Source organism: Pseudophryne corroboree, chromosome 6 (genome assembly GCF_028390025.1).
Source record: "Pseudophryne corroboree isolate aPseCor3 chromosome 6, aPseCor3.hap2, whole genome shotgun sequence".
Lineage (NCBI taxonomy): Eukaryota > Metazoa > Chordata > Amphibia > Anura > Myobatrachidae > Pseudophryne > Pseudophryne corroboree.
This window is the reverse complement of record NC_086449.1, coordinates 775200687-775227258: the sequence shown is the minus strand read 5'-3', so window position 1 is coordinate 775227258 and position 26572 is coordinate 775200687. Positions and strand designations below refer to the sequence as shown.

The window sequence follows — 26572 nt, the reverse complement described above, 5'->3', positions numbered from 1 at the left end:
CCTCCCGTAGGTCAATATACTCACCAGTCCAGGGAGCCAGTCATCACTGCTTCTGCAGGACTGCCGTGTGCCGGATCCTGTGCGCTTCTGTGACTCCCGGTGCTGTAAAGTGCGCTGCCACTTTGCAGCATCACTTTACTGCACCGGGGTTCACAGCGTAGCACATGGGGGACCTGGCGCCCGGCAGCCCGCAGCAGAGCACTGATCACCGGCTCCCTGGGCCTGGATGGGTAAGTATGTTTTTTTTTTTTGTACTTTGTTTTTTTTGTTTTAAACAGTGATCAGCTTGTGTGCTCATCGGACACAAAGAGCTGATCACTGGAGACCGGTCTCCACACAACTTTCTTCAAGGGGCAGAGAAAGCTGGGCAAAAGCTGAAGATCGCAGTGCTGCCCTGTGAACCTGCCAGCCTGAGCTGGCGAAATTATCACAGGGCACACTGCGGTATGTTTTTAATTTTTAATTTTTTTTAGTAAATTCAGCCACATCACATTCTCCATTATAAGTATGGGACATGTGATCTGGGTTACTAAAAAAATGACAATTAAAGGGTTTGGAGCAGTTTTGATGAAAACTGCTCCAAATGCCCTTTAATACATTCAGGTGATACTAACAAAAATGTGACAAGGGTGTGAAAACACTCTTTTTCTAAAAAAATTTAGTAAAAATACTGATAATAACTGTGCCTCTAGTGTATTCTAAAAACTGGTGGCAAGAATGTGATTGGTTGCTATGGGAAACACCCTCACTTGTCTTCCCTAGAAGGTTTGGTAACTCTCCCTCAATTCCCATATCAGACAAACTCTTTGATGTCACAATCTGCACAAATTCGTCAGCTCTAAAACAATTACTAGGAGTAGTCATTTTAACATTTGCAAATGGTGATGAAAATACAAGAACATAACAATAGGCACAGAACAATAATGTATAATGGCAAACATCTGTCTTTGTGTAACAAATGTCCCAAACAGAATTCTAGGCACAGTTGCATGTAAAGCTCATTCAGGGCTGTTTCTAGACAATTTGGCTCCCAGTGCGAGCATTAACAAATGCCCCCCCCCCCCCCCCACCTAGACATAAAAAACCGCAACCGCGTCATTCTGCGAAACTCCATGGAATGACGCCTGCCGCTAGAACCGCCCGCTGCTAGATACGTCATTGAGCACATTTAATTCACTTTCCTAGCACTGCTACAAACTGGTGTGCCCATTGGAAGACACACTGAGCCAGACATCTCGGGGTGCAGCATTTCGGGCAGCGAAATGTAGGGAATTTGTTAACTCATGGGGTACTTGAGAACTTTTCACTCCACAACGTTGACACTAGTTTGTCACCTACTCTGCTCTTCAGTGGCCTTTAACATGGTGGTATCTACATGGATCTACACAAATTAGATAGACAGTCAATAGGTCAACCGCAGATGGTCGACAGGGTCAAAAGTTTGCCAGTGAAAAGGTTGACTGTGTCTAAGGTTGACAGGTACAAAAGGTTGACAGGGTTAAAAGGTCGACTTGGAAATGGTCGACACGAATCAGGTCAACACAAGTTTTTTCATGTTGTTTGGCCAAAATTTGTCCATTTCATAATCTATGATCACAATTAGTGCAAATGCAGGCCCCATTCGTGGTCCACGTGGATGGTAAATGAAGCAAAGGTTGATGAAGTGAAAACAAAAAGTGTGTTGACTATTTGTGTGTCGACTATTGTCATGGCGACATATTGAACCTGTCTACTTTTGTACCTGTTGACCTTTTACCTATCGACCTTTTGACCATGCCGATCTATTGCATGTTGACCATATGGGCTCTACCTATTGACTGTCTATCTTGACAATGTCTATCTATACATTGGAAGGGATGCAGTCACGTTACCAGCAGTCGGGATCCCGGCAGTCAGTATACCGACGCCGGGATCCCGACCGCTTCAAATGCAGACTGTCAGGATGCCGACACACAGAGGCTATTCCCACTTGTGGGTGTCCATGACACCCATAGAGTGGGAAAAGAACCTGTGGTGAGCAAAGCGAGCCGGGATCACGGCGTCGGGATGCTGACTGCCAGGATCCCGGCCACCGGTCACGCGATCCCATCCCCATTGGAAGAACCCTTTAACATGGCAACATACTGAATTATCTCCTCCAACTTAAAACTTGTCTCCACTTAAATAGGCTGGATTGGCCCTGCTAAAGTACTCTGTGCTGCAGATAAAGGTTCATTCCAGTCATTACATTTTCTTTTTAATACGAAATACAAAAGGCTGTTTCTATCAATTAAACAGCATGCATGTGCCACAGCTGATAATGATCCGTGCCATTTTCAAGTTAACGACATGTACTGTACAGTACGACATGTACTGTACAGTGAACGTCACAGAGGGCTCATCCAAAACTCATAGCCAAACGCAGGGGGGGTTCTGGTTGCACGGAAACCCCCATTCTCTTGGCAAGTGGCTAAGATTATGACAACATATCAATGGTATATAATACGATTACTAGTGCAGTACTGGTTGTATTATGTTTGTGTATTGGTATGCTTAACCTTTTCCTGACCACTTATCTTATTTATATGATTTCAAAATGTTCGATACAGCCTATACTATAGACAATCTATAGTTTTAAGTATTAATACTGTATTTAACACAGTGTCCAGTATATAAAAAGACCAATGTGTACATTAATGTCAGGGTCGTTACAAGGTTCTTCTACCAGATTCCCGCACTTGCTCCAATGTTCTGCAGAGTGGGAGATTGTGGATTGCATTTGGAAACCCCCCTCTAGAAATCCTGCGTTTGCCACTGAAACTCTCCACTTTACCTCCATCCACGGCTTAGTAAATAGACCCCCATATGTGGGACAGATGACATAAATTCAGGGCCAGTCCGACGCAGTGTCATTGCCGCACGCGGTCAGGCGATGGTTTAAGTCTGCATATGGACCTGAGTTGCACAGTGTATGCGTCTTGATTGTCAACGCTCAGAAACGCAGAGCACAATCGGACGTAGGGTCTGTGACGTAGGGTCAGTGGGCTTCCCTGGGAGGTAACGGGGTGGCTTAGCTGGCATGGGAGTGTCGCAGGTGTGTCACTGAAAGAGGCTGCATCCAAAGACGCACAGTGGCTCACACAGGAGGCCATACTTAGACGAAGAAACTGCACCGTGCTTGCTGACTTTTTGGCTGCCCCTTCTGGGAGGTTGGCACTATGATGGGCATGGCATAATGGGGGGTGGAAGGGTCTGTGGTGTGACAACATAATGCCATCACCGTAGCCATACTTGCCTACCCTCCCGGAATGGCCGGGAGGCTCCCGAAAATCGGGTGACCCTCCTGGCCCCCCGGAAAGGTGGGCAAGTCTCCCGCTTTCCCCCCTCGGCCGCCCACAGCAGAGAACAAGTGGGCGGCCCGAGGGGGTCCGATGACGCATTTCGCGCTGAATCTCGTCATCGTAGCTCCGCCCCCGCTATGCAGCGCCTCGTTTCTCGGCACAGCACAGCGGGGGGTGGAGTCACGATGACGCGACCATGATGAAACACCCCCGGACCGCCCATCCTGCTGCCGGCCACGCCTCCGTACCGCCCGTCCTGCTGCCGGCCAAGCCCCCATACACCTACAACGCTGCCTCCTCCCGGAGGAGGAGGCAGCAAAGTAGGTAAGTATGCCGTAGCCCCGCCCCACTATGCAATGTCATGATTGCAACATATTGTGGCATTGGGGACTGAGCAGCTTACACGCTGTGTTCCGCTATGAGCATTTAGTAAGAACAATGCTGCGCATGGAATCAGCCTCCTCAGCAGGTTTCCTGCAAGTGAAATGGTAGACAGGAGGCGGGAGCTTCAAGCAGCCAATGAGTGGTTTCATAAAGTAAGTGACGGAGATAGGCCACTAATCAGAATGATGCTGGAGGCCTGGGCATCTAGGAGTCATGAAGCTGCCAGCAATGTAACAGTCACACTGAGTTTACCAAAAGCAGCAGGCAGCCGGGTGGCTCCAGTGTCCGGGTGACTTTTCCACTTCTCCAGGAGGCCGGGAGCACCACCCAATTTTCAGGAGCCTCCCGGCCATTCAGGGAGTGTTGGCAAGTATGAACTGCAGCAACCATAGGACTGGTACGAATTTCGATGGTGTGATCGATGGTACACCGATGGCATGTCTAAAGACACACAGAGACAGAGATGCACTTTCTCAAGACGCTGCAAGCCTCAGTTGTGTGAAAATCGTCCGCTGCATTTGCATAAGAATCAGCCGCCTCTGTATCCAACTCATTATCAGGCCCTGAGTACAATAGAATCTGTTTGCTACATTATACAGTACTTTTTCTTTGTTCTGAGGAACTCTTCCTCCTTTCATGTGTTTTATGCAGGTAGTTGAACACCTAATGCATTTACAGCATGTGTAAAAGCCACATCAAAATGTTTATTCTTCTTTATGTTCTTCATCCTATTTTCATCTGTATACCTCTCACAACTGCACTCTGATAAGGATCTTACATGAGGCTTGTGCAAAACGCTGAGCATAACAAACCACACGCTACCTTTTGGGCATACCAAGATTTGTTGTTACGGTTAGTCACATCTTCCAGTACCGTCAGAGTTCATACAGGAAACAAGAGGGTTTTTTTCTCTCTCCTTTCCCCTTTAATGTCAACTTTTCACTGTTCGATGCTTCTACAGCTTGAAAGCAGCTGCCATATAATATATTGGGACGCTATAACCTATAGAGAAGCCGTCACGGCAGCTGTGGTTGCTAAGCGTCTGACCTGATTTCTTTTGCTGTAGAAATTCCCATAAATGTAGAGAAATCATAAATCTATAGAGCTACATTTTTAAAACCTACAGTACAAGGTGTGGCTATTAAATAATGAGACCGTACTTGTAAAAAATAAACCATACTGCGTGAGGTAAAAGAAAGGGGGGGGGGCGGAACACTAACCTTGGACTATCCCAAAATGGTTCTGCAAGTTTCAGCCTTCTCGCAAAGATAGTTTGCAGTTGCACAGCATTCAAACAAGTCGTGTTTTTCCTGTGCGTCCTAAAAATGCTTAGGGGGTGAATCAGACTTGATCACTGGGCTGCTAAAATTGTAGTCCTGCGATCAGATAGTCGCCGCCCAAGTTGAGTGTATACTCGCTGTGCAAGTGTGCGATCACATGTGTACACCAAGCTGCTAAAAAATCCCTCAGTCACCGGACAGCTGCAAATCCGTTCGCACCTCACTCACCAGTGGATGGTTTTTGCCAGTGTGTGCAGTGTGTGCGCAGCCCAGGACTTACTCCTACAGTGCGATGAGAACGGGCTGATCGGTGCCGGAGCTGATGTCACACACCTTCCCTGAAAACGCTTGGGCACACCTGTGTTTTCCCTGATACTCCCAGAAAATGGTCAAACGGCTTCCTCCTGTCAATCATCATGCAAATGGATGTGCGATTAGAATTTTCGCACCAGCCTGTCGCTGACCGACGATGCCTGCTGTTGTTTGCCGACGAGCGTGCGCATTGCAGTGCATATGCATGCGCGGTTAATGGCTGATCGCCCGCTGTGCGAAAACGCACAGCAGCGAAAACGCACAGCAGATTTCAACAGTAGAGCAACGTGTTAATGTCAATTTAAGTTTTAGTTAACTTAAACAAAATGCCCACCGAATATCTTTCCATATGCTAACCGAAGCTTATGGGGCAGATTGTGCACATGTGTTTGAGTGGCACAAAAGATTTAGTGATGGATGTGAGGATGTCACAATGAAATTCCTGGAAGGCCTTGCACACCAAAATAAATTAAAATGTGGAAAAACTGGAGATAATTGTTAAAATTTACCATCAACTCCGAATGATAGCAGAAATGTTAAGCATTGAAAACGAAAGTGCTAGGCAAGTTTTGCATCAAGATCTTAACATGACAAAAGTTTGTGCTAATTTGGTTCCCAAGCTTCTTAAAGCCGAGCAGAAAGAAAATCAAAAGCAAATTTGTACAGACATTTTGGAACAAATTCAAGCGGATTCACATATTTTAGATAAAGTTATTACCTGTAATGAAACATGGATCTTCAGGGGCTCAGACCATGCACTGATGCACTGATGATTGGCCAAGCATCTAAGGAGCTGACCAAACACCTAAGCTTGGGCTCCTACCACGACATTTCCCGGTGGGCCCTTCATGTCCAAGTCCGATACTGTCTTCAGTACGATCCTGAGACAAAACGCCTGTCCCGTGGACTGGAAAACAACATCATCACCAAGAATGAAGAAAGCACATCAAAGCAAATCTAGATTTAAAGTCATGTTAATTGTTTTCTTTGCTACAAAGGATGTTATTTTGGAAGACTGGATACCAGAAGGCGCAACAGTGAACCAACTTTACTACAGAAATGTTCTAGAAATTTCACGGGAAAGAATAGGAAGAAATAGGCTGGAGTTGTGGAAAAACTGTTTCATCCCCCATTCGGACAACGCACCAGCCCACACAACTCTCCCTGTGAAGTAGTTTTTGGCCGAGAAACAGATAGCAGTGCTAGAACACCCTCCATACTGGCCAGACCTAGCACCGCATGACTTCTTTCTTTTCCCTAAAGTACAAATCTTTACTCAGGGGAACCCATTTTGCATCACTTACTGAGGTAAAGAAGATAATGATGGAGCTGTTGAGACAGCTGGCAGATAATGAGCTACAGCACGGCTTTGACCAGTGGAAAATAACAATGCAGCTGTGTGTGTCCTTTTTGCGCCACATGGCGCAAGATGTGTGGTCAACTTCGATGCTCCTCGCACAGGTAGCGATTCCTGAAATGATGGACTTTTTTGCATCGTAGCCACACACACATTTTTCATATAGTGTCCTCGGAACTTAGGATCAAAGGGTGCACAAGAGTTGCCATCGCACAGGGTGCAGGGCCCTGGGGGCAGTACCATCGCTGCCCCACAGTATCTGCATGTGCCTGGGATGGCCATGTTCTGGTAACCAATTACTATTGTGCAAGCACGGTGGCTATTTTCCCGGTGATTATTGCCATGGCTGCATCTGTAACTGCACCAGAAACTCTATTTACCTTCACGAGCTACATGATACCACTTCAAACATGTACAAGGTGGCTGAGATAGTTAAAGGTAATATCACGTATGACACGTGTTCTAATGCATTTTGGGGTCTTTGTACCACAAGAACTTTAGATCTATCACAAACATCTTACTCTCTTTCATCTTGTGTTTTCATCTATGCATCAAAGTGTAAACATTAGCCAGCGATTCCGTGGTGTTACCTGGCATACATTATAATAAAAGTTCCGGAGTTTGCAATCACACAGACTGTATTTGTATCTCTGCAAGCAGACCCCCTCTGTCGGTATGGTAGGCTTCATAGCAGTAATCATTATCAATGCGCCACTTGAACTAGCCCCATCCCCTTTTATCTGTATGAAAATGGCGCAATTACATTATATGTGTACAAGTCTGCATAGCTTGCAATTCCATCGATGAACCCCCTTGGATCTTAGCCTACAACGCCACATTACCACCCAGTTACGTCCCCTCAGTCACAAGTAGAGAGGTGACCTGTTAGTCGCATGCGCTTGGTTCCAGAGAATTGTGCAGAGCAAAAACATGAAAGATAGGTTCCGTCAACAGACAGCTCTGCAGCAACTCCATAGGGTTCACTGACGTCACTAAATCGGCCTTGGTGTTTTTATAGGGTATTCCTGTGGTACAGGTAGATATATTAGATTGCTGGCTTCCCTGTGGCTGGCGCAGTGCCTGACTAAAGTTTTCAGCGTCGCGAAATATACTGGGGCAACACATTAAAGAATATTAATATCAATAGTAAATCTTTCTAGAGTGGTTTTATACAATGCCATAAAAAAAAAATAATAATTGTAAACTAAAAACAAATCAAAGCATTGTTGTGTATTCAAACTTTGGGGTAAATTTACTAAAGCTTCTAAAATTGTTGATGTTGCCCATAGCAACCAATCAGATGCCCATAGCAACCAATCAGATGCTGTCTATCATTTTCTAAAATGCAATAGAGCAGTGGTTTCCAAACTTTTTTGAATCACGGCGCCCTAGAATATTAGAATTTTTTTCACAGCACCCCTAGGCCAAAAATTTCTTATTGAGAAATTTAGAAAGAAATATTACATTAAGTAGATCGCGTTTATATGTCATGCTTAGGGTCAGTTGTGTGGTGAGGGACAAGATTTGCTTCTGTTTGGCCACATATTTTATGACTGGCAGCCACCAGCACTGGTTTTGCCTATTATATTGACCATGAATAATTTGAAATGGTCCTGGACCACCAACCCAGGGCACCCCTGCAAGTGTCCCGAGGCACCCCAGGGAGCCACGGCACACAGTTTGGGAACCTCTGCAATAGAGAAATGATTGGTTGCTATGGGCACCATCAGCAATGCTCTGTTTTAGAAGCTTTAGTAACTGTATCCCTTTTTGTTTTATCCAAGTGGTTTTCGTGAGTTTAGTGTATACAAAAATGTGGTGTATACCAGGGCAAAACTGGGAATATAAACGGGTTCACTACGATATGCCGGCGGTCGGACTCCCGGCGCCCAGCATACCGGCGCCGGGAGCCCGACCGCCGGCTTAACGACAGTGTGGCGAGCGCAAATGAGCCCCTTGCGGGCTCGCTGCGCTCGCCACGCTACAGGCACGGTGGCGCGCTACGCGCCCCACACGATTTTATTCTCCCTCCAGGGGGGTCGTGGGAGAATAAGTGTCGGTATGCCGGCTGTCGGGATCCCCGCGCCGGTATACTGTGCGCCGGGATCCCGACAGCCGGCATACTGAAGACCACCCATATAAACACCTTACAAAATCAAATACCACAACTTTATTGATAGGGGACAAAAAAATGACAAACCCATCAATTTTAGTTTAATGTAGTAGATAACTAAAGATGGATAATCTCTGATAAGACTGAGGGGCTTATGTAATAGGTTGTGAGATGCGGGCTCTGTCGAGATGCTGGCGAGTCTACCTGTATTATTAAAGCCGCAATCATTTAAAACACGAAACTAACCTGGTTTTTCCATTTAAATGATTGCCGCTTTACAAATATGGGCGGAGTCTGTATAGCATTGTCAGTTTTTAAAATATAAGCCTCTCATGGGGCAAAAAGCCTCACTGCTCCTTTCTGTTTCACTTGGCTGATACTCCTTTCAGACCGCCAGCTTGAACACGGGTTATTGGCACATGGACATGCATAACCCATGTTCATGTGCGGTCTGAAAGGTGCCAGGGTTGAAATACCGGTTTTCCAACTCAGATAGCGAGCAGCGTTGAACACGTTTTCAACCCGGCTCGCTGTGCGGTGTGAACAGGAGCCGGGACGATGTGTGTGGACAGGCGGCACTTGGAGATCATGTGATCTCCAAGCGCCGTCCCGCTTTGTCACCGCTGACGTTACCAACCTGCCAATTTACGAAGCTGAAATTGTTATCCTGCACCAGATACTTGATATTTGATATCCAATATAAATCATTTAGTGAAAACCAGCTATTATTATCCAAGGGACAATCCTATGCGGTCATAAACAAGGCTGGAGGTGCTCCTGGAATTCTGAGAAACTCACATACATAAATGTTATGGGGACTAGCCCCAAAGAAAATTCCTTTTTGGAGCACTCTTTTGAAATAAGTGAAGGTATATTATAAAAAGAAGTGATGAATAATATTAAAACTTAACTTTTATTTCTTACCTGTCTACTATACATAAAACAGAAAGGAGAACGATCAAAGTATGTACAACAAAACACTGAAGTGATTGTCACTTATATTCAGTGAATGTCGCTGTCTCCCTTTATGTCAACAATTATTTTACTTTTTTTCTTTTTTTCCCTTTTTTTTTTTAAATAAGAGCAATGTGATTCCTGATGCTGACAATACATGCTTAGCATATGTCTTTACATCTTATGGGGCAAGTGATTGGCGGCTTAATACACCCGGGTCTAAAGTTGTCACCTGGCACAGCCACTCATGGGGATCCTGTTCACGTGGGTTAATCTTAGCACACAAATCGCTGATAAACCCTAGGATAATACCCAAATTACACTGCTTGGAATCCTCCACTTTTTCTGATATATTGGGGATACACTCATAACCCTCTAAAATTGTGTTATATTTTAACCTTTTCCCATTAGATAGCCCGTATCTAAGGGCTATCACCTCTTCCTATTCACCTAGGATCACGAGTGGCCCATATTTTTCTTCACAGAGAATTGCGCTGCTGAGATGTGTCTGTGGTCACTATATCACCGCCACAGTGCTATAAAATGAAATAATCTTAATTACATAGAGGTGAGACAATGTTAATCTGTGGTATAACAATACCGGCAGAGTTTAGCTTATTGCTATTTTCCTATAACAGTAAGTTAATTCACAAATAGCCCCCCAATTGGGCCACACAAGGGTTTTGCCGGGTTGCTTACAGCGGCGGCGAGGTGCCTGAGGCGGGTCGCACCCCTGAAGGTCCCCGTGTCAGGCTCCCGGATGCGACCCGCCTCAGGCGGTCTGATGGGATATATGGGTGGAATTTAGGGGGACAATTTTCAAAGCTTGGAGAGAGATAAAGTGGAGAGAGATAAAGTACTGACCAATCAGCTCTTACTGTAATTGTAATTTTTCAAATACAGCATACAAAATGTGAAAACCTAATTGGTTGGTACTTTACCTCTCTCCACTCGGTCTCTCTCCAAGCTTTGATAAATATCCCCCTTAACGTTGACTATTTGCCACAATATGTAAGTACAAGTACCTAACCAAAAGCACAATATTCATAAAGAGTGTGATGCCTGCAATAAATTCTAAATGCAATTTAACCTTGTGTGAATTCTTTAATGATCATCTCTTGGTAAAAAAAGAATTGTAATTTTGTTTTTGTGTTGTCCTTTTTGTGTGTTTACCTACTGATTACTAATTATAAAACATTCCACAGCTCACACACACACACACACACACACACACACACACACACACACACACACACACACACACGCAGCAGCAGTAGCAGAAGTTACTGAGATAAGAAGACACAGATCACAGGTGTCAGGAAAACTGTTTTCTCTGCTGCCAGGGTCCTACAAGGGGCTGATGAGCCTGGACCGAAGTCATTCTAGTGACTGCAGCAAATCACTGTCCTTGCCCAGAAATTCCTTGGTGTAACCCTGACTGCAGTGGAGAATCCAAAGAATCAGGAGATTTGATTTATAATGAAGGGCAGTGGGAAATAAGAGCTTCATGTGGGACTCTCCCGCATGATCCGGGATAGTAGGCAACTATGCATTGAGCCTGATGCTGAGTGGGAATGTACGTCCGTTTGCAGAGCGTAGAGATGTGCACCGGAAATTTTTCGGGTTTTGTGTTTTGGTTTTGGGTTCGGTTCCGTGGCCGTGTTTTGGGTTCGAACGCGTTTTGGCAAAACCTCACCAAATTTTTTTTGGCGGATTCGGGTGTGTTTTGGATTCGGGTGTTTTTTTCAAAAAACCCTAAAAAACAGCTTAAATCATAGAATTTGGGGGTCATTTTGATCCCAAAGTATTATTAACCTCAATAACCATAATTTCCACTCATTTTCAGTCTATTCTGAACACCTCACAATATTATTTTTAGTCCTAAAATTTGCACCGAGGTCGCTGGATGACTAAGCTCAGCGACCCAAGTGGCCGACACAAACACCTGGCCCATCTAGGAGTGTCACTGCAGTGTCACGCAGGATGGCCCTTCCAAAAAACACTCCCCAAACAGCACATGACGCAAAGAAAAAAAGAGACGCAATGAGGTAGCTGTGTGACTAAGCTCAGCGACCCAAGTGGCCGACACAAACACCTGGCCCATCTAGGAGTGGCACTGCAGTGTCACGCAGGATGGCCCTTCCAAAAAACACGCCCCAAACAGCACATGACGCAAAGAAAAAAAGAGGCGCAATGAGGTAGCTGTGTGAGTAAGCTAAGCGACCCTAGTGGCCGACACAAACACCTGGCCCATCTAGGAGTGGCACTGCAGTGTCAGGCCGGATGGCCCTTCCAAAAAATACTCCCCAAACAGCACATGACGCAAAGAAGAAAAAAAAGAGGCGCAATGAGGTAGCTGTGTGACTAAGATAAGTGACCCTAGTGGCCGACACAAAAACCTGGCCCATCTAGGAGTGGCACTGCAGTGTCACGCAGGATGGCCCTTCCAAAAAACACTCCCCAAACAGCACATGACGCAAAGAAAAAAAGAGGCGCAATGAGGTAGCTGTGTGAGTAAGCTAAGCGACCCTAGTGGCCGACACAAACACCTGGCCCATCTAGGAGTGGCACTGCAGTGTCAGGCCGGATGGCCCTTCCAAAAAATACTCCCCAAACAGCACATGACGCAAAGAAGAAAAAAAAGAGGCGCAATGAGGTAGCTGTGTGACTAAGATAAGTGACCCTAGTGGCCGACACAAACACCTGGCCCATCTAGGAGTGGCACTGCAGTGTCACGCAGGATGGCCCTTCCAAAAAACACTCCCCAAACAGCACATGACGCAAAGAAAAATGAAAGAAAAAAGAGGTGCAAGATGGAATTGTCCTTGGGCCCTCCCACCCACCCTTATGTTGTATAAACAGGACATGCACACTTTAACCAACCCATCATTTCAGTGACAGGGTCTGCCACACGACTTTGACTGAAATGACGGGTTGGTTTGGACCCCCACCAAAAAAGAAGCAATTAATCTCTCCTTGCACAAACTGGCTCTACAGAGGCAAGATGTCCACCTCATCATCATCCTCCGATTCATCACCGTGTACATCCCCCTCCTCACAGATTATCAATTCGTCCCCACTGGAATCCACCATCACAGCTCCCTGTGTACTTTGTGGAGGCAATTGCTGCTGGTGAATGTCTCCATGGAGGAATTGATTATAATTCATTTTAATGAACATCATCTTCTCCACATTTTCTGGAAGTAACCTCGTACGCCGATTGCTGACAAGGTGAGCGACGGCACTAAACACTCTTTCGGAGTACACACTTGTGGGAGGGCAACTTAGGTAGAATAAAGCCAGTTTGTGCAAGGGCCTCCAAATTGCCTCTTTTTCCTGCCAGTATACGTACGGACTGTCTGACGTGCCTACTTGGATGCGGTCACTCATATAATCCTCCACCATTCTTTCAATGGGGAGAGAATCATATGCAGTGACAGTAGACGACATGTCCCACAATGGCCCAACTGTGTGGAGTTTGTATATTCTCCCCGTACTTGCGTGGGTTTCCTCCGGGTACTCCGGTTTCCTCCCACAATCCAAAAATATACTGGTAGGTTAATTGGATCCCAACAAAATTAACCCTAGCATGAATGTGTGTGCGTGTACATGTGGTAGGGAATATAGATTGTAAGCTCACTGGGGCAGGGACTGATGTGAATGGCCAAATATTCTCTGGAAAGCGCTGCGGAATATATGTGTGCGCTATATAAATAACTGGTAATAAATAAATAAATAAATGTCCGTAATCGTTGTCAGGTCCTTCAGTCCGGACCAGATGTCAGCATCAGCAGTCGCTCCAGACTGCCCTGCATCACCGCCAGCGGGTGGGCTCGGAATTCTGAGCCTTTTCCTCGCACCCCCAGTTGCGGGAGAATGTGAAGGAGGAGATGTTGACAGGTTGCGTTCCGCTTGACTTGACAATTTTCTCACCAGCAGTTCTTTGAACCCCTGCAGACTTGTGTCTGCCGGAAAGAGAGATACAACGTAGGTTTTAAATCTAGGATCGAGCACGGTGGCCAAAATGTAGTGCTCTGATTTCAACAGATTGACCACCCGTGAATCCTTGTTAAGCGAATTAAGGGCTCCATCCACAAGTCCCACATGCCTAGCGGAATCGCTCAGTGTTAGCTCCTCCTTCAATGTCTCCAGCTTCTTCTGCAAAAGCCTGATGAGGGGAATGACCTGACTCAGGCTGGCAGTGTCTGAACTGACTTCACGTGTGGCAAGTTCAAAAGGTTGCAGAACCTTGCACAACGTTGAAATCATTCTCCACTGCGCTTGAGACAGGTGCATTCCACCTCCTATATCATGGTCAGTTGTATAGGCTTGAATGGCCTTTTGCTGCTCCTCCAACCTCTGAAGCATATAGAGGGTTGAATTCCACCTCGTTACCACTTCTTGCTTCAGATGATGGCAGGGCAGGTTCAGGCGTTTTTGGTGTTGCTCCAGTCTTCTGTACGTGGTGCCTGTACGCCGAAAGTGTCCCGCAATTCTTCTGGCCACCGACAGCATCTCTTGCACGCCCCTCTCGTTTTTTAAATAATTCTGCACCACCAAATTCAAGGTATGTGCAAAACATGGGACGTGCTGGAATTTGCCCATATTTAATGCACACACAATATTGCTGGCGTTGTCCGATGCCACAAATCCACAGGAGAGTCCAATTGGGGTAAGCCATTCTGCGATGATCTTCCTCAGTTGCCGTAAGAGGTTTTCAGCTGTGTGCGTATTCTGGAAAGCGGTGATACAAAGCGTAGCCTGCCTAGGAAAGAGTTGGCGTTTGCGAGATGCTGCTACTGGTGCCGCCGCTGCTGTTCTTGCGGCGGGAGTCAATACATCTACCCAGTGGGCTGTCACAGTCATATAGTCCTGAGTCTGCCCTGCTCCACTTGTCCACATGTCCGTGGTTAAGTGGACATTGGGTACAACTGCATTTTTTAGGACACTGGTGAGTCTTTTTCTGAGGTCTGTGTACATTTTCGGTGTCGCCTGCCTAGAGAAATGGAACCTAGATGGTATTTGGTACCGGGGACACAGTACCTCAGTCAAGTCTATAGTTGGCTCTGCAGTAATGATGGATACCGGAACCACGTTTCTCACCGCCCAGGATGCCAAGGCCTCAGTTATCCGCTTTGCAGCAGGATGACTGCTGTGATATTTCATCTTCCTCGCAAAGGACTGTTGGACAGTCAATTGCTTGGTGGAAGTAGTAAAAGTGGTCTTACGACTTCCCCTCTGGGATGACCATCGACTCCCAGCAGCAACAACAGCAGCGCCAGCAGCAGTAGGCGTTACACGCAAGGATGCATCGGAGGAATCCCAGGCAGGAGAGGACTCGTCAGAATTGCCAGTGACATGGCCTGCAGGACTATTGGCATTCCTGGGGAAGGAGGAAATTGACACTGAGGGAGTTGGTGGGGTGGTTTGCGTGAGATTGGTTACAAGAGGAAGGGATTTACTGGTCAGTGGACTGCTTCCGCTGTCGCCCAAAGTTTTTGAACTTGTCACTGACTTATGATGAATGCTCTGCAGGTGACGTATAAGGGAGGATGTTCCGAGGTGGTTAACGTCCTTACCCCTACTTATTACAGCTTGACAAAGGCAACACACGGCTTGACACCTGTTGTCCGCATTTCTGTTGAAATACTTCCACACCGAAGAGCTGATTTTTTTGGTATTTTCACCAGGCATGTCAATGGCCATATTCCTCCCACGGACAACAGGTGTCTCCCCGGGTGCCTGACTTAAACAAACCACCTCACCATCAGAATCCTCCTTTTCAATTTCCTCCCCAGCGCCAGCAACACCCATATCCTCCTCATCCTGGTGTACTTCAACACTGACATCTTCAATCTGACTATCAGGAACTGGACTGCAGGTGCTCCTTCCAGCACTTGCAGGGGGCGTGCAAATGGTGGAAGGCGCATGCTCTTCACGTCCAGTGTTGGGAAGGTCAGGCATCGCAACCGACACAATTGGACTCTCCTTGTGGATTTGTGATTTCGAAGAACGCACAGTTCTTTGCTGTGCTTTTGCCAGCTTAAGTCTTTTCATTTTTCTAGCGAGAGGCTGAGTGCTTCCATCCTCATGTGAAGCTGAACCACTAGCCATGAACATAGGCCAGGGCCTCAGCCGTTCCTTGCCACTCCGTGTGGTAAATGGCATATTGGCAAGTTTACGCTTCTCCGACGATTTTATTTTAGATTTTTGAGTCCTTTTTTTACTGATATTTTGTGTTTTGGATTTTACATGCTCTGTACTATGACATTGGGCATCGGCCTTGACAGACGACGTTGATGGAATTTCATCGTCTCGGCCATGACTAGTGGCAGCAGTTTCAGCACGAGGTGGAAGTGGATCTTGATCTTTCCCTATTTTTGGAACCTCAACATTTTTGTTCTCCATATTTTAATAGGCACAACTGAAAGGCACCTCAGGTAAACAATGGAGATGGATGGATACTAGTATACTTATGGATGACGAGTGACTGACGACACAGAGGTAGCTACAGCCGTGGACTACCGTACTGCGTCTGCTAGTATAGAGATGATAATGATATAAAAAATATATATATATCACTACTGCAGGTATATATAATATAATGACGGACCTGCTGGACACTGTCAGCAGACTCCTAAACTACTAGTATGAAGAAGATAGAAAAAAAAACCCCACCACAGGTAGGTATACAATTATGGACGAGCACTGACGACACAGAGGTAGCTACAGCCGTGGACTACCGTACTGCGTCTGCTAGTATAGAGATGATAATGATATAAGAAATATATATATATCACTACTGCAGGTATATATAATATAATGACGGACCTGCTGGACACTGTCAGCAGACTCCTAAACTACTAGTATGAAGAAGATAGAAAAAAAAACCCCACCACAGGTAGGTATACAATTATGGACGAGCACTGACGACACAGAGGTAGCTACAGCCGTGGACTACCGTACTGCGTCTGCTAGTATAGAGATGATAATGATATAAAAAATATATATATATCACTACTGCAGGTATATATAATATAATGACGGACCTGCTGGACACTGTCAGCAGACTCCTAAACTACTAGTATGAAGAAGATAGAAAAAAAAACCCACCACAGGTAGGTATACAATTATGGACGAGCACTGATGACACAGAGGTAGCTACAGCCATGGACTACCGTACTGCATCTGCTAGTATAGAGATGATAATGATATAAAAAATATATATATATATCACTACTGCAGGTATATATAATATAATGACGGACCTGCTGGACACTGTCAGCAGACTCCTAAACTACTAGTATGAAGAAGATAGAAAAAAAAAAACCACCACAGGTAGGTATACAATTATGGACGAGCACTGACGACACAGAGGTAGCTACAGCCGTGGACTACCGTACTGCGTCTGCTAGTATAGAGATGATAATGATATAAAAAATATATATATATCACTACTGCAGGTATATATAATATAATGACGGACCTGCTGGACACTGTCAGCAGACTCCTAAACTACTAGTATGAAGAAGATAGAAAAAAAAACCCCCACCACAGGTAGGTATACAATTATGGACGAGCACTGACGACACAGAGGTAGCTACAGCCGTGGACTACCGTACTGCGTCTGCTAGTATAGAGATGATAATGATATAAAAAATATATATATATCACTACTGCAGGTATATATAATATAATGACGGACCTGCTGGACACTGTCAGCAGACTCCTAAACTACTAGTATGAAGAAGATAGAAAAAAAAAAACCACCACAGGTAGGTATACAATTATGGACGAGCACTGATGACACAGAGGTAGCTACAGCCGTGGACTACCGTACTGCGTCTGCTAGTATAGAGATGATAATGATATAAAAAATATATATATATCACTACTGCAGGTATATATAATATAATGACGGACCTGCTGGACACTGTCAGCAGACTCCTAAACTACTAGTATGAAGAAGATAGAAAAAAAAACCCCACCACAGGTAGGTATACAATTATGGACGAGCACTGACGACACAGAGGTAGCTACAGCCGTGGACTACCGTACTGCGTCTGCTAGTATAGAGATGATAATGATATAAAATATATATATATATCACTACTGCAGGTATATATAATATAATGACGGACCTGCTGGACACTGTCAGCAGACTCCTAAACTACGTAGTATGAAGAAGATAGAAAAAAAAACCCCACCACAGGTAGGTATACAATTATGGACGAGCACTGACGACACAGAGGTAGCTACAGCCGTGGACTACCGTACTGCGTCTGCTAGTATAGAGATGATAATGATATAAAAAATATATATATATCACTACTGCAGGTATATATAATATAATGACGGACCTGCTGGACACTGTCAGCAGACTCCTAAACTACTAGTATGAAGAAGATAGAAAAAAAACCCCCACCACAGGTAGGTATACAATTATGGACGAGCACTGACGACACAGAGGTAGCTACAGCCGTGGACTACCGTACTGCGTCTGCTAGTATAGAGATGATAATGATATAAAAAATATATATATATCACTACTGCAGGTATATATAATATAATGACGGACCTGCTGGACACTGTCAGCAGACTCCTAAACTACTAGTATGAAGAAGATAGAAAAAAAAAACCACCACAGGTAGGTATACAATTATGGACGAGCACTGACGACACAGAGGTAGCCACAGCCGTGGACTACCGTACTGCGTCTGCTAATATAGAGATGATAAAGATGATAGAGATGAACAAAAAAAATATAACACTACTGCAGGTAAATATTTATATAATATAATGAATGACGGACCTGCTGGACACTGTCAGCAGAATGCGTTTATAGAATAAAAAAAAAAAACACCACAGGAGTGTTTAACTTTTTCAGGCAGACAATATACTGGTGGTCACTGGTCAGTCACACTGGCAGCAAAAGTGTGCACTGTACTCCTGCTATAACTGCACCCCAGTCTCCCCCACAATTCAGCTGTGTGAGCAGTGAGCACTCAGCACAGTCAGATATACATAGATGATATTATCATGCAGCACACTGAGGCTGAGCACAGATATGGTATGTGACTGTGTATCGTTTTTTTTCAGGCAGAGAACGGATTATATTAAATAATAAATAAAACTGGTGGTGGTCAGTCACTAGTAACTATCAGCAAAACTCTGCACTCTGAGTACTCCTAATGCTCCCCAAAATTACTAAGTAATCAACTCAAGTGTCTCTATTCTAACGGAGAGGACCCCTATCAATCTCAATGCACGTGTGAGAAAATGGCGGCGACGCGCGGCTCCTTATATAGAATCCGAGTCTCGCGATAGAATACGAGCCTCGCGAGAATCCGACAGCGGGATGATGACGCTCGGGGCGCGCTCGGGTTAGCCGAGCAAGGCGGGAAGATCCGAGTCTGCCTCGGACCCGTGTAAAAAGGCTGAAGTTCGGGGGGGTTCGGATTCCGAGGAACCGAACCCGCTCATCTCTAATTTGCATGTTTTCTCACTTCACATGATCGAGACCCGAGCGTATGTATGTATGTATGTATGTATGTATGTGTGTATGAGTGATGTAGAGTCATATGCATTGCAATCATGTCTATACTTATGGTTCAGGAGGTGTAACTGGGCCGTAGTGGGGCATCACTGAGGGTGTGCAGAAGGAATTACGGGCCAAGTTGTACATATGCGTAAATATGTCTGTTTTCAGATGGATGGTCTGTTGTTTGTAGCCAGTGATCGCTCAAAGTAAAGCATTGAAATATGGAGTTTATCATGTTACCACTCTACGTTCACGTTAAATGCAAAGCTATATAACATATTATCACAGTAATAATAAGTAAATGTAATTATATAGTAGGATTAAGTGTCTTTATATGAAGCCAAAATCTGAATCACTGCTTCACGTACAAAATTCACATCACATTTATGAGAGTTTTTATTTAGTTTAACCATTATACTGCGTCAACATCACAATATTACACTCAGTAATAAACTTCTATGTCCTGAATCACAGGCTATATACTAGATATTAGATTGTAGCAAATTTGTCCTAAAAACAATGCAACCAATCAGCAAGGGTCTTTTGCAGGTCAGTATATGGAAGAAAATATCTAATTAGCTGCTATACTTAGGTGCAGATTTGTAGCTTAGTAAATAACCCTAGTTGCATGAGTTATTTTCCATTGCATACGTTTCCATAAGTTGAAGGCAGGCATTCACGAGGAAAAACAGACATTTTGTAATAACTGATGTAGTGTAAGACAGTGAATATAATTTATCCTCTTAGTTTTATTTATTGAAATAAATAAAAAAATATCTATCGACGGGAATGGCAAAATGGGTCGTTGATCTAGCTGATGTTCCCATTGTGACGCTTCTTGATGCTTTTACACGTCTTAATAAGACTTTAGTATCTGCATCCTACATGGGAATGCAATACAAACTACTACACCGAGTCAGCGTGCGGTGTGAAAGCGCCATAGCTGAAATCCCGGGACGCCTGACCCGGCAATTCAACCCGGGAATAAAGCAGTGTTATTCCCGGGTTGAATACCGGGTCAGTGGCAGCGTAAACGGGCTACCGGGTCGATGCGACTCGGGACCCGTTTACTACAGCAGGGAGAGGCGGCGCTGAGATGATCTCATCTCCCAGCGCCGCCCCCACTGCCGGCTCTGCGCCCGCCGCTATGGCATAGTTCCGGGTCGGGGAAGCCAGCAGCAGCGTCCAATGCCGGATCCCACCCGGGGAGGACCCGTTTCTAATTCCCTGGTGGGATCCGGCATTGGCAGTGTGAAAGGGGTATTAGCAAATCTACATATGCACTTTTTACATTACAGGTTGAGTATCCCTTATCCAGAATTCAAAATCCGACATTTTTGGGTCCCCTACTGAGATAATGACACATATATAATATAATATACATACACATATACAGTATGTGTCATTATCTCAATTTTGGATAAGGGATATTCAACCTGTACCTGCATTTTGGGAAGCCATGTGTGACATCAGTAGGTCAGTTCTTGGATTCCCAACACAAAAATAAACAATGCAAAATAAAGAAAATCTAGAGTGAATTTTTTTTTTATTTGTTATCTATGCAGACAGTATAAGAACAGTAACAACAGGGTATATTTACTAAGCCTTGGAGAGAGATAAAGTGGAAGGAGATAAAGTACCAGCCAATCAGCTCCTAACTGCCATGTTACAGGCTGTATTCAAAAAATTACAGGCGCTGATTGGCTGGTACTTTAGCTCTGTCCACTTTATCCCTCTCCAAGGCTTAGTAAATAGAGTCCAATGTCAGCTTGCTCTTTTGATTATTTTAAGATGTGAATGTATCATTTGGATTAGCTGCAAATATAGGAACATCCCCTAATCCCTGGGTGTTTTCATAGGCTGAGAAATTGACTTGACCTTGACGAGTGGTGACAATTAGGTGACCCACCACCCCAAAGAAAATGAATAAATGATTCTTTATAAGTGTTTCCTCTCCCCAGTGCCCTTTTACTATTTGGTGTATTGTTTAATATATATATATATATATAGTAAATAAAGGAGTCTGCGGCACTCAAGGTCTTATCAAAAAGCTGATTATTATTGAAACATCAAAACAGGGACATCGACGTTTCGGGGCTTTCAACCCCTTTTTCAAGATGTGTGGACGCTTCCACACATCTTGAAAAAGGGGTTGAAATCCCCGAAACGTCGATGTCCCTGTTTTGATGTTTCAATAATAATCAGCTTTTTGATAAGACCTTGAGTGCCGCAGACTCCTTTATTTACTATTGATTTCGATACTGGAGGCACCGGGGCAAAATTTGGACTACGAACAGAGTGCCGGGCTTATCTTTCAACATATATATATATATATATATATATATATATATATACACACACACATGGAAAATAGCAGACCAGTCCAGTATTTTTATGCAATCTAGCCGTGGCAAGTTTTATTGTGCAATATAACACAAACATACAAATAAATCCTAGCCCGTCTGGGCACTAACTGAATATACTAGATTCTCTCTCACAGAGTGGTAGGACCTGATGCCCCGACTACAAACATAGACATGTGCACAGTACTTACAGTCAGTAAATTAGTGTCTCACAATAAACTTTGTGCCTTTTTCCCCAAGTAGTGAGCTCTGAGCCAAGCCTTGATAGAGCCTACTACAGGGGCAGGGGGCCTACTAATTAGCCTACTCTCAGGCTGAAGGCCTAAAGACCCGAAATGTGCTTTGTGGATGGAGCCCTCCCTTCCATCTCATATCCACACCCCCAGGACCCATATTCGGCTTTTACTAAAAGCCCAAACTCTCATCAAATCAAGACATTTCCTGGAGGTATAAAATACATAGGCCAGAAACCTGGGACAATTTTTATTTTCATTTTTTTTTATGAAAGTGAAATTTATGTATGCATGTATGTTTGTTCTGCATAGGCTCCTACATGGCTTGATGGATCTGGACCAAACTTGGTAAACATACCCTTCATTATCCAACTTAAAATACTGCCAGGGTTTAAACTAAAAAATATATATCTATTTCGGGGCCAGGGCCATATATCTGAAATATATAAACTTCATTGATCTGTTTGTTTGTTTGTTGATTATGCATTCAGACACCCCTGCACCGATAAGGATGAAATTAATGCGAGGTGGTCTAGTTGTAGCCTGGCCAGGTTTTAGGAGGGTTAGGATCCCAGTTGGACCTCACGGTGAAACGCGTCGGGAAGAACTTTGACCCAGGGAGCCTATTCTGGGCCTTCCACTGGATGGATTTGGAAGAAAACTTCAGAGTAGTAACACTGGATCCCAGAAGACATACTAGGGCAGGCATTCCCAACCACGGTCCTCAAGGCACACCAACAGTGCAGGTTTTAGTGATATCCAGGCTTCAGCACAGGTGACTTAATTAGTAGCTCAGTTATTTTAATTTAACCATCTGTACTGCAGCCTGGATATCCCTAAAACCTGCACTGTTGGTGTGCCTTGAGGACCGGGGTTGGGAATGCCTGTACTAGGGAGATGGGGTTGGTCGAACCTCACAGCAGAATGCGCCAGTCAGAACTTTGCCCCAAGGAGCCTGTTCTGGCCCTTCCATTGGAAGGATTTTGAAGAAAACTTCACAGAGTGGTAACACTGAATTCCAGAAGACATTCTAGGTGGTTGGAGTCCCTGTCAGGCCTCTTGTTGGTGTACGCTGGACAGAACTTTTACCCGAGAGCCTGTTCTAGGCCTGCTACTGGATGGATTTGGATGAAAACTTCACAAAGTGGTAACACTGGATTCTACAAGACACACTAGAGGGTTGGGGTTCCCGGTCAGACCACCGGTTTGTAAATTCCAAATTGCTTTCTAACAAATATTTAAAATGCCCGCTCTAATATATATTGTAGACGCCTGCACATCTTATTACCATGTGCCATGAATGTGCGCTATACATCGCAAAACACTGCATCCCATAAGAGAAAACAATACACCCACACATTATCTGAGTTCCAAAGCTCATTGATGTATATATTTGTTATTAAAAGGATATAGATTCAATATATTACAATGTACAGTATACATATAGTTACATGTTACAATTCATACAGTAAGCAGTTAATACATAGTTACAGGCCAGCATACCATACCATTCCCTCAATGCATCTTCCTCTTAATATATCTCTCTCTCAGCAAATAAATACAGGAACTGATCTAGAAGCACCTCCATCATCGTCTGGCACAAAAACAGCAACTAGCAACTATGTGATCAGCAATGTGTTATCTAGTTTTGGGGAGGGAACTTTCTCATTCATGATGAGTCACTGGTCTGTTCGTATGCTAAACAGGTTCAGCCTTGAAGACATCAAAAGGGGCTGGCCTGAGTTTCCTGTCCATTGTCCTAATAAGAGTGATTTTAGCTTTCATACATTTAATCATAACTATTTGTTGCAATGTCCTACAACTTAATAACAAGTATCAAATGAATCTACACATTAATCTGCTTGCTTTAATACCAAATATGACAGGCCTATCTTGCTTCGTTCCAATAATACACATACATGACATTACTCCATTATATAATGTTAAATCATTATGATGTCTGGCGCTTGATATTATTATAATTATGTGCTGTATGAAATAAGTGTCGAATCCATCTCTGTGGCATGTCCATGTAAATGCGTGTGTTACCATATATTGCTGTGCTCGCTGCGCGTATTTGCAAGTATAGTGACTTATATGTGTAGAGTCTGTATGTTCTTTCTATGTAATTTTTTTTTTTTTTTTTACTTCGACAGGTTGGTGTACGCTGGGCAGAACTTTGACCCAGGGAGCCTGTTCTGTACTGTTCACTGGATGGATTCAGAAGAAAACTTCAGATTGGTAACAGGGGATCCCAGAAGACATGCTAAGGGGTTAGGGTCCCAGTCAGACCTCCCGTTGGTATACGCTGGGCAGAAGTTTGACCCAGGGAGCCTGTTCTGAGCCTTCCACTGGACTTGGATGAAAACTTTAATGAACTGTAATAACTAACAGAAATAACCACAATTCAATTACCTAAAATAACTGACTGAAATAACCCTAAATAATATATATATATATATATATATATATATATTTATTTGTGTGTGTGTGTATATATATATATATATATATATATATATTTATTGATATTTATAAAATGTATGTTTTATAATGACAGAAATCTCAGTAACATCATTAGACCCATTAGATCACATGAACGTGCGTTATTTCCCAATGTCAGTACATCACTGCCTCACTGACATCAGCATATCCCCGCCTCACTGACAGCAGCACATATCTGCCTCACTGACAGCAGAACATCAACATCTTACTGACAGGAGCACATCCCTGCCTCACTGACAGCAACACTTCCCAGCCTCACTGACAGCAGCACATCACTCCCTGCCTCACTGACAGCAGCACATCACTCCCCGCCTCACTGACGGCAGCACATCCCCGCCTCGCTGACAGAAGCACATCCCTGCCTCACTGACAGCAGCGCATCCCTGCCTCACTGACAGCAGCACATCCCTGCCTCTCTGACAGCAGCACATCCCCACCTCACTGACAGCAGCACATCCTGGCCTCACTGACAGCAGCACAATCCCTCCTCACTGACAGCAGCCCATCCCTGCCTCACTGACAGCAGCACATCCCTGCTTCACTGACAGCAGCGCATCCCTGTCTCACTGACAGCAGCGCATCCCTGTCTCACTGACAGCAGCACATCCCTGCCTCTCTGGCAGCAGCACATCCCTGCCTCACTGACAGCGGCACATCCCTGACTCACTGACAGTGGCACATCCCTTCCTCACTGACAGCAGCACATCGCTTCCTCACTGACAGCAACCCATCCCGGCCTCACTGACAGCAGCACATCCCGGCCTCACTGACAGCAGCACATCCCCGCCTCACTGACAGCAGCACATCCCCGACTCACTGACAGCAGCACATCCCCGACTCACGAACAGCAGCACATCCCCGCCTCACTGACAGCAGCACATCCCTTCCTCACTGACAGCAGCATATCCCTGACTCACTGACAGCAGCACATCCCTGACTCACTGACAGCAGCACATCCCTGCCTCACTGACAGCAGCCCATCCCTGCCTCACTGACAGCAGCACATCCCTGCCTCACTGACAGCAGCACATCCCTGACTCACTGACAGCAGCACATCCCCGCCTCACTGACAGCAGCACATCCCTTCCTCACTGACAGCAGCACATTCCTGCCCCACTGACAACAGCACATTATCTCCTCACTGACAGCAGCACATCCCTTCCTCACTGACAGCAGCACATCTCTTCCTCACTGACAGCAGCCCATCCCTGCCTCACTGACAGCAGCACATCCCCGCCTCACTGACAGCAGCACATCCCTGCCTCACTTACAGCAATACATCCCTGCCTCACTGACAGCAGCACATCCCCGCCTCACTGACAGCAGCACATCCCTGCCTCACTGACAGCAGCACATCCCTGCCTCACTGACAGCAGCACATCCCTGCCTCACTGACAGCAGCACATCCCCGCTTCAGTGACAGAGACATAATTCAAACATTTCTTGCACCTGCTTCTAAATTTTAAAATGTAAACAAAATTCTTGGAGAAAAATATTACAATAAGAAGAAAAAAAGTAAAATTATGTCAAAGTATGAATACACTTGTTAGTGTGTTATTCCCATTATTATAAACATTAAAGGTTTTGGAGATATGCACACACATTACCATAATCTTAATAATAAATTACAATAAAAATTGAACCACAAAGCATAGTCTCCTTACATTTGATTATGGGTCCACAATCCCTATTTCAGCTTTGTGATGACTAAATTAGAGTAAAGAGAAAGACAAATTAAATTTCTTTTTAAAAGGAATCTGAAAACATGTTACAAGTTCCCCTGGGGTCAGCTCACCACACAGCTACTACAGTAAGTGGCCAGGTTATTCAAAAATAAAAAAGGTGTTACATCAAATAGTGTGTCTGACAACTTGTTTCTATTTCTTATCTTATGTTTGAAACATGAAAGGTGCATTTCTTGGCATGTGTGCGTCTGAATATGCAAAATTGTCAGTTATGTAATTTGTAAGCGGCAGAATGAATTCTGAGAATTATTCTTTTATACCAGGAAACCTACTTTTTAGCACCCTGGAATTCATTGTGTTTATGTAGCACCTACCTGCGTGCGAATGTGTGAGATTGTGAAAATAAACACAATACGTACAATACAGAGATGATTGACATAAGCACAAATTAACATTTTAAGGGGCCTATTTATCACCATCCACATCCAGGATGCGGATGACAGGTGATAAAATCGCCCCAACTCG

General features: G+C 44.6%; 1 long non-coding RNA gene across 1 annotated transcript in view; it reads left to right on the top strand.

Annotated features, from left to right (window-relative positions):
• LOC134935705 (uncharacterized) overlaps positions 1-26201 on the top strand; it is a 61463-nt gene extending 35262 nt beyond the window's left edge. The window contains exon 3 of the long non-coding RNA XR_010180353.1: positions 24014-26201. This is a non-coding gene — a long non-coding RNA (uncharacterized LOC134935705). The remainder of the gene's footprint in view (positions 1-24013) is intronic.
• The last annotated feature ends 371 nt before the right edge of the window (positions 26202-26572 follow it).